Genomic DNA, 10,000 nt, shown 5'->3' on the forward strand with positions numbered 1-10,000 from the left:
CAGGACACTATCCAAACAACGACAAGAGGAACGTCACGTCCACTAATAAGACAGAATGTCTCACATCACCCGCAAACAACGCAGCTCAAATCAGCCAGCAACACCCACAGTGGTCCACCCAGTATCAACACAGGACGCAACGCCACGCCACAACACAAAAGGTACAAGTAATAAAATACCCTTTGGCCACACCCCTTATAAAGGCATCGAACCAACCCACCACCTGACACCAGCCAAACGTACATCCTGATTTGACACATCTCTGGCAACCTAACCCACGTTGGCCCTTAACCTAACCCACGTTGGCCCTTAACCTAACCCACGTTGGCCCTTAACCTAACCCACGTTGGCCCTTAACCTAACCCACGTTGGCCCTTAACCTAACCCACGTTGGCCCTTAACCTAACCCACGTTGGCCCTTAACCTAACCCACGTTGGCCCTTAACCTAACCCACGTTGGCCATTAACCTAACCCACGTTGGCCCTTAACCTAACCCACGTTGGCCCTTAACCTAACCCACGTTGGCCCTTAACCTAACCCACGTTGGCCCTTAACCTAACCCACGTTGGCCCCTAACCTAACCCACGTTGGCCCCTAACCTAACCCACGTTGGCCCCTAACCTAACCCACGTTGGCCCCTAACCTAACCCACGTTGGCCCCTAACCTAACCCACGTTGGCCCCTAACCTAACCCACGTTGGCCCCTAACCTAACCCACGTTGGCCCCTAACCTAACCCACGTTGGCCCCTAACCTAACCCACGTTGGCCCCTAACCTAACCCACGTTGGCCCCTAACCTAACCCACGTTGGCCCCTAACCTAACCCACGTTGGCCCCTAACCTAACCCACGTTGGCCCCTAACCTAACCCACGCTGCACCTTAACCTAAGTTACGCTGCACCTTAACCTAAGTTACGCTGCACCTTAACCTAAGTTACGCTGCACCTTAACCTAAGTTACGCTGCACCTTAACCTAAGTTACGCTGCACCTTAACCTAAGTTACGCTGCACCTTAACCTAAGTTACGCTGCACCTTAACCTAAGTTACGCTGCACCTTAACCTAAGTTACGCTGCACCTTAACCTAAGTTACGCTGCACCTTAACCTAAGTTACGCTGCACCTTAACCTAACTTACGCTGCACCTTAACCTAACTTACACTGCACCTTAACCTAAGTTACACTGCACCTTAACCTAAGTTACACTGCACCTTAACCTAAGTTACACTGCACCTTAACCTAAGTTACACTGCACCTTAACCTAAGTTACACTGCACCTTAACCTAAGTTACACTGCACCTTAACCTAAGTTACACTGCACCTTAACCTAAGTTACACTGCACCTTAACCTAAGTTACACTGCACCTTAACCTAAGTTACACTGCACCTTAACCTAAGTTACACTGCACCTTAACCTAAGTTACACTGCACCTTAACCTAACTTACACTGCACCTTAACCTAAGTTACACTGCACCTTAACCTAACTTACACTGCACCTTAACCTAACTTACACTGCACCTTAACCTAACTTACACTGCACCTTAACCTAACTTACACTGCACCTTAACCTAACTTACACTGCACCTTAACCTAACTTACACTGCACCTTAACCTAACTTACACTGCACCTTAACCTAACTTACACTGCACCTTAACCTAACTTACACTGCACCTTAACCTAACTTACACTGCACCTTAACCTAACTTACACTGCACCTTAACCTAACTTACACTGCACCTTAACCTAACTTACACTGCACCTTAACCTAACTTACACTGCACCTTAACTGTCACATGTAACGTCACAGGAATGTAGCTTTGCCTAACAGCAACCCTCTGAACATAGTTCACTGCTTGGATCCTCTGGTGTCATGTGTATTTCTTGATGCCATGGTGCGTACCCTCACATAAAGGTCTTTCGAGTGTTGCGTACTTTCTACACAGTCCCGCTAACCACTGGAAGGGTGTACCGCTACAGAACGAATATCGCCCTCCCCTCCTGCCCTTCCAAGCTGGTCGGTCAGGCGTTTGTTTGTGAAATGAGCCTTGCAGCTGTTCAGTTGCATTCGGTTGTCGATGCAGTCAGTGTACGTTGTGGTACGGCCTGTGTGGACTGTCCGCTGATGTACGCGTAACCCACACTGATCATCCGTCGTTACGTACTGAGTGACATAATGTGGCACATGCTTGACCGTACACCGGCTGCGCCCTACAATGGCGAATCATAAGGGCCATATGTTGTGCACGATGCTACTTGTCTCGTCTCCCCATTACAGCGAGATTGCACTGTTGTACGCCGTACAGACATGTGGTAAGTAGGTACGGACGAAAGTATTGCATGTTGGCCCCCCCCCCCCCCTCCTCCCTCTGCCGGGAATCAGCGTGAGCCGTCTGTTGATGTAGCGACGAGGGTTTTCCTATTTAATCGTATTGCCCCACACAACATGATAGCACGGTGGACCGCGTTCCACATCTGCGACATGCTACAGAGGCCGGTTGACAGTCGACCGCGCAAGGGACATTGCACACGTGCGCGGACCATCTTCCACGTGTTCTCTCGTGTACATGCCGCAGTGTGTATGTGGGCTGATGTAGCGTGTCGTGACACATAACATGCAGGCATGCCAGAATCGTAGATTTCGCAAATGTAGATTGACGTATACGTTTGCTGCCAAAGATCCGCAAATGAACTGGAAATCAGTTGTTGAGCGGTTGTTCGCGCTGCAGGTGCATCGGTGATAGCGACGATCGGTACATCTGTGAACCGGTTGTTTCGGCGGTACCCGCCATGCCCCCGAACCTGAGTTGGCCATGTGGGTATGAAGCGATACGAGGCTGTGGCTTGGCGGGACAGTCCCCGGCCGGTGAGGGGGGGCCGCCCGGCGTGCTGGCCGCGCGCTGCGTGAGCGCACGCACTACAGCCGGCTGGTGGGGGGCGCCCAGTGGCAGGAGCGCCGGCCGACGGGCCCGGCTGGCGTCCCAGCTATGCGCCGGCGCACCCTGCGCGCGGCGCCAGGCGGCCAAAGTGGGTTCTGTCGAGCCCGGTGCGAAGCGCGGTGGACATCTGCAGTGTGCTGGTCCGATTGCGGACTGTGTGCGTTGAGGATGCGCCGCCGCCCGGCACTCGGCGTCGCGACGCCGTCTGCTGCTCGGTCGCCCCCAGCGGTTCTCGCAGGTGGTTTGTATCGCAGCTCTGCGGACGTGTTGGCGCGTGCGCTGTGCTGGGAGAGTTCGCTTCTGCACCCAAGTGGGGCTTTGCCCTTCTGTGGCGCTGGCGTTGGAGCTGCCGGTCACCGTAGGTGGCGCGTGTTGTTTCCCGCCGGCAATGCCACGACAGCACGCTCCCGGGCCTCTGTCGGCAGCGGCAAGCTCAGTTGGGAGCACGGGTGTTCGCACTGAAAGCGTCTACTCGCCTATCTCCGGGCGATTGCGCCTCTCTCGAACCCGACCAAGTACTTAGGACGGCGCTGCGCGCCGCCGGGACCTGAGAGGGTTTCGAGGTGTATCGTGCAGGGGAGCTCAGCCTCCTCCTGTTTGCAGAATAATTGAGCGGACGCTTGCGTGTTCGCGCGGGCCCTCGGGACACACTCCCGGGCGGCCGGCTGCTCAGCTCTCGTTGACGCAGCTCCCTGGTTGATCCTGCCAGTAGTCATATGCTTGTCTCAAAGATTAAGCCATGCATGTCTCAGTACAAGCCGCATTAAGGTGAAACCGCGAATGGCTCATTAAATCAGTTATGGTTCCTTAGATCGTACCCACGTTACTTGGATAACTGTGGTAATTCTAGAGCTAATACATGCAAACAGAGTCTGGCGTGAGGTCGGTCGCTCGACGGCGCGTTCGGCGCGGGCCCGCCCGTAGCCGGCGCGCCGTAAGGCACGGAGGCTCGCACTGGGGCGTATCGCTTCCAGACGGGCGTGCCGCGGCACTCCTCACAGGGGAAGTGATGTGTCTCTTACAACCTCTCCTTCCCAAGTGGCTCTTTCCGCCTTCCCGTGGTGCCAGACGTTAAGCTCGGCATTTTGCCGTGCGACAAAAGGGAGAGCTGCGACCCAACCCGATGCGAAAGCGAAGGGTGCGTGGCACAGGGGGAGCTGTGTCGAGGGACGAACATCTGTCCCTTTCTGTTCGCAGGGCCCAGACCAGCAGGAGCTCTGCATGCCGGCGACTTCGTTTGTCGGCGTGGGATCGCGGCGCGAGTCGGCAAGGGTGCTTCGCCGCGCCCCTGGGTAACCGGGGCGTGTTCTGCCAAACCCAGGAGGTGGTGACATCGCCTGGGCCAGGTTAACTGGGTCCAGACCGCCGAACGTCTGGGGGACCGGCCCGCCACCTGAGTAGGAGTGGGTCCTTGGCCGTAAGGTGGAAACTCGGGCTAGTAGGCGGCGAAGGGCGAGAGGTGCATCCGCCTCTCCGGAGTGCGGGGTGCAATTGCCGAGGAGCGTCGCGTGAAATCGCCGATGACGAAGCCATCGATGGGGACCAGTGCGCTGGCAACGGCGTGCTGAACCCGGCAGTTCGATAGGGCCCTTGACCTTGGGGCGAGGTCGGTGGGCGAGCTGCAAGAAGTCCCCCCCCATGCCAGAGGAGCCGGTCCGGGGCAAGAGACGGGCTCCCACTTTCTTCTTTATCACTCGTTAATCATGGCTACAACTATAACGAGTGATTCGAGTGCGCTTTCGAGGGCTTCCGCTGTGCCTGATCCCTCTCCACAAGACGAGGTGGGGCAGGCAGATGTTGATACTGAAACCGTCGCACAGAGGCATAACAGAATCGCCCTGTTGATTGACCAGAACGTGAAAAATGGCAAGATCAGTCAGGCTGCCTTGACCATTATTAAGAATGAACTTTCGGCCTGGGCTATTGCCCATGCAAAATTAGAAGGCCGTTTAGAAGAACTAGAAAAAGAAAACAGCAGGCTGCGAAAACAACCAGCCAAATCCTGGGCGGCAGTGGCTGCGCAAGCGCCCATTAAGCCAACTACCACAAAAGATACAATCGACAGGGTAGCAAAGAGACAAGACACGGCAGTTTTTCTTCGGACGCTGCCAGGACAGGACACAAGTGTAAAAAAGCTACAAGAACTTTTAACTACCACAATAGATCCTGTAAAGGACAAAATAAGAATTAAGAAAGTTAAACCCAGCAAGAACTCTGTAATAGTAGAAGTAGCCTCAGAAGAAGATAAGGAAAAACTACTAAAAAACCAAAAACTGAATGCAGTAATGAAATGTGAACCTCCACGGAAAAGGAATCCTTTGGTGATATTATATGACGTGCCAACTATAATGACTAATGACGAGTTAAGTGAGACAATAAGGGGACAAAATTTTGAAAGCATGAACGCGGAAGAATTCAATAATAAATTCAAACTCAAATTCAAAACAGGACCCCGTGATCGGGACGTTGTCCATCACGTGGCCGAGGTAAATCCACAAATGTGGAAGCAAATTACTGGAATGGGCAGACTATATGTTGGGTTTCATGCAATTAATGTAAGGGATTACATCGTGGTACCTCGTTGCCACAATTGTGGGGACTTGGACCACATTCTCAGGCACTGCACCAGGGGGTCGGCGTGCTCCAAGTGCGGTGACAATGGACACGTACGTAAGGACTGCAAGGCTGCCAGTGTTTGTATTCCCTGTAAGAGTAGAGGGAAAAAACCATGTGGAGCTACAGGACGGAGTTGCCCTACATACAGGATGTTAGAACAACGCCTAATATCCAGAATTGATTATGGTTGAGTCTGACACAACCTACAGGATGCCAAAGCGAAAATCCCCGAGCAAGAGAAGGAGGGATGCTATGAGGGCTCACAAATTCAGGGAATTTCTGAGATCGCTATCGAGCTCAGAAGTCGAAACAGCAGACACTGCTGTCCAGACAGAGGTATTCATGGTAGATAAAGGACAGCAAACAGAATTTCCCATGCCACTCATGGCTCCCTCCCCTCGAAGCCGGGGATCTGAGCCGAAAACAGACCATCCACGGCAAGGGCATCCTGTGGTAGCGGCAACCCCCAAGGAGAAAATTGAAAAACCATCCATACAGGAAAATATAGTCACAAGTTCGAGTGTGGGTTGCACCTCTGATACATCAATTGTCAGGCTTCCGCCTGTCGATCCGGTGAGGGTGTACCCAAACCTCGAATTTACGATGCAGCTGGCAAGACTGGAGCAGCCGGCAACCCTGACCACTGCCTTGAGACATGTGGTCCGAATTGGACATGAGAACGGCAGAAAGGTAACCTTCTCGGTGATGGAGGCTGTAGATAGAATACAGCTAAAGTCGGTGAATCTCCCCACGGACTTCGGAGCCCTGCGTGACCTGCTAAAGAAACTGTTTGAAAGACGAGGAGAAAAATTTGATTTAGAGGATATATACGTCCAGTCAGTGCTGGCAAACGGAAGAATAACTTTCGATCCGAACAAGACCTGGCCATATGACCGTGTACACACATATTATCCATGACGACTAGGACATCTGTCGGCCAACTAAATACGCACAACAGTCGACTTGTGATGCAGGAACTCCGTAGGGAAGTGGAGGAGAGGAGACTGGATGTACTCTGTTTGCAGGAGCCTTACTCTCTGGCTGGCAAAATTGCTTTTGTGGCCACTACATGGCAAGTCATCAGCTGTGGGGATGCCCCCAAAGCAGCTGTGGTAATCACCAACAAAAAACTGCAGGCAACCTTACTTTCGCAGTACTCAAACAGTCACTGCAACGTCATAGAACTGCAATCTCCAGCAGGCACTATAACACTCATTAACATGTATTTTCAATATGGAGATGATATCGACATACATTTAGACCACCTAACAAGAGTGGCTATGGCGTTGCAGGGACGAAGAGTTGTCATAACTGCGGATATAAATGCGAAGTCCCCCCTATGGTACAGTGGCACAAGGGACGAAAATGGTGGAAAGGTGGAAGAAGTGATTATGTCGTTGCAGCTTGTGGTGGCAAACAAACCGGGAAACTCTCCCACCTATGCGGCGGGAGGGGGGCAAGGCACGAACATCGACGTGACCTTGGTCACGCCAAATGCGGCAAACCTAATACAGAACTGGAAGGTGATAGACAGTGCCACCACAAGCGATCACAACCTTATCACTTTTACCTTAGGGAGCAGGGAGTGCCACTGGGCCATGGGGTGGGAGGTGCAGTTGAACTTCAGGAAAGCCAACTGGGAACGCTTAGCCAGAGAGTGTGACATTCCTCCGTTACCGGATGGTGACAGACAAATTGACATCGACAACAGAGCTGAGGAACTGGTGTGTGCAGTGACTAGAGCGATGAAGGCGGCCGTGCCAACTAGGAGGAGGGCCATGGCGGCCTCGCCGACACCATGGTCTCCTGAGCTGCAGGAGCTGCGTCAGTCTGTCAGAAGGCTGCGAAGGCACTACCAGCGCAGTGTCGTCTGGTGGGAGAAGCAGAGATGGTTACTGCTATACCGGGAGGCAAAGGAAACATTTCAAAAAGAATTAAAAGCGGTCCGAGTTAGAAGCTGGGAGACATTCGTGACCAATCAGCTGGCCTTGGATCCATGGGGGATTCCGTATAAACTAGTAAGAGAAAAGATCCGCTCCCCTATGATGCTGTCCACAGTCAGGCATGGGGATGGGATGACGGACTCATGGCAGGAGACTGCTGAGGTCCTACTCCGATCCCTGTTGCCTGACGACGACAGAACAGAGGATACTGAGGAACAGCGACGGTTGCGAGATTTAGATCTGGGCGACTATACAAATGATGAGGCAGTCCTCCCCTTCTCGGAGGAAGAGGTCGCTGCCCTCATAAAGACAATAAAGAGAGGGAAAGCCCCTGGGCCAGACGGCATTGTGGCGGAGGTGGTGCAGTTCTTGGCCCCACAACTGGTCGCTCCTTTGACCCAGCTGTACAACGAGTGCCTTCGGCAAGGTAAATTCCCGAGGATCTGGAAGGCAGCAAACGTTGTAATCATTAAAAAAGGCCCCGATAAAGATCCAGCTGAGGCAAAGTCTTACAGACCCATCTGCCTTCTGGATGTGCTCGGGAAAATCCTTGAAAAGCTGCTTGCTGATAGGCTGACTGCCCACCGAGTGCTGCACGGGATGAGCGACAGACAGTTTGGCTTCAGGCCTGGGCGTTCCGCATCTGATGCGATCGCCCTGGCGGCCGAGGTCTGTGGTTCGGCCCCGTGCAAGTACATCGTCGGCATCATGGTGGACATTAGTGGCGCCTTTGACAACCTGTGGTGGCCTTCGCTCTTCTCCTGCTTGCGGGAGAAAGAGTGCCCAGGGCCGCTATACGGTTGCCTTAGGAGCTATTGTGTAGATCGGGAGGTCTGGCTATCATCCCCTAGCGGGAGGATTGGAAAACCCATAACAAAGGGATGTCCCCAGGGTTCCGTCTTAGGTCCCCTATTTTGGGATATCCACATGGAGCCACTCTTAAATGCATTGCAACAAAATGAAGATGTGCTAGAGGTGATAGCCTACGCTGATGACCTCCTTCTACTGGTTGGCGGCCGAAGTCGCGAGGACATTGAACCAAAAATAGATAGAGCCATGACGCAACTACTATCATGGTGCCGTAATACCAAGATGACCATCTCACCGACTAAATCAACCTATCTATTACTAAAGGGACAGTTAATAAGAAACCCGACTGTAAGAATTGAGGGCACACCAGTACTCCGACGACGAGAGGGACGTTACTTAGGGATCATCATCGATGAAAGGTGGAACTTCGGAAAGCACATTGAAACCGTGACACAAAGAGCTCTGCAAATTCTCAATAACCTTATCACCATAGGTCATAAAAGATTTCATCTCCCCCCTCACCTTATCAAATTGTATCATAACAGCATACTAACATCAATAGTGGGTTACGGCGCGGGAGTCTGGGCACACAGGCTCACGAGGGTTGTGCCCGCCATGTCGGTGAGAAGGGTTCAAAGGAACATGATATTAAGATCTGTGGGGGCATACAGAACATCTCCGGGAGGGGCCCTACTAGTAATAATGGGGCTTTGTCCTCTGGATATCAAACTCAGGGAACAGGGTGCTTGGTATTGGGCAAAGAAAGGGGACATAGAAAAAGTAGAAGACATCTTGGGAGTTAGGGTTAGGGATAAGGGCGAGATACGGAAGAGGGGTGAAGAGCTATGGCAAGAAGTTTGGGAGGCAGAGGAATCCGGCAGAAGAACTTTCAGCTTCCTGCCGAATGTGAGGGAAAGAATAAGCATGGGTTATTTTGAACCAACTAGGGGTTTGTTCCACTTTCTCACTGGACATGGGCCTTACCCGACGTATCTATGTCGGTTTGGGAAGAGGGCAACGCCTGCGTGTGACTGTGGTGCATCGGAGGGAACTCCCGACCATGTGGTCTACGAGTGCCCCCTTTTCGATGATGTAGCAACTACACTTAGACAGCAACTACCCAACTATGACACGTATATGTTATTAAGACAAGAAGAGACCTTTCGACTGCTAAATCAGTTGGCAAATGAGGTATCACGAAAGGTCCTAACTCAATATCTGAGAGAGCTTTAAGACTTAAAAATTAACATACTAGGTCAATGCCCCAATCCCGTACCGCCTGTGCGTGGACTGGTCGACTGGTAAAGTTGGAATCCGCCACGCGCAGGATAGGGGGAGAGGGGCGACCATACCGGATTTGACAACGCACCGTTTCTGACTTAGAATAGTTCATTAGGTTAGGAAATTAGAATAGGAATTAAAATAGAAACCTGCAGCGAATAAAAGTATTGGCCTGCCCTGTGCCAGGGCGCGTTCACCGGGGTTAGCTCGGTGAGCAAGGCACACAAGTAGGATTGTATAATTATTGGCATATTTGTAACGCTGCAGGCAGTAGAGACTAGTGTAAGTAGTAATACTAGGAGTAGCAGATTTGTTAATTAGTAGGTCTGCCCATTCAACTAACACACTGTCTGTAGATTATAATTAGAAATGTATAAGCTGTACCTAAGTAATGTATTATATCATGACCCACT

The sequence above is a fragment of the Schistocerca gregaria genome, unplaced genomic scaffold (assembly GCF_023897955.1).
Source record: "Schistocerca gregaria isolate iqSchGreg1 unplaced genomic scaffold, iqSchGreg1.2 ptg000805l, whole genome shotgun sequence".
NCBI classification, from domain to species: domain Eukaryota; kingdom Metazoa; phylum Arthropoda; class Insecta; order Orthoptera; family Acrididae; genus Schistocerca; species Schistocerca gregaria.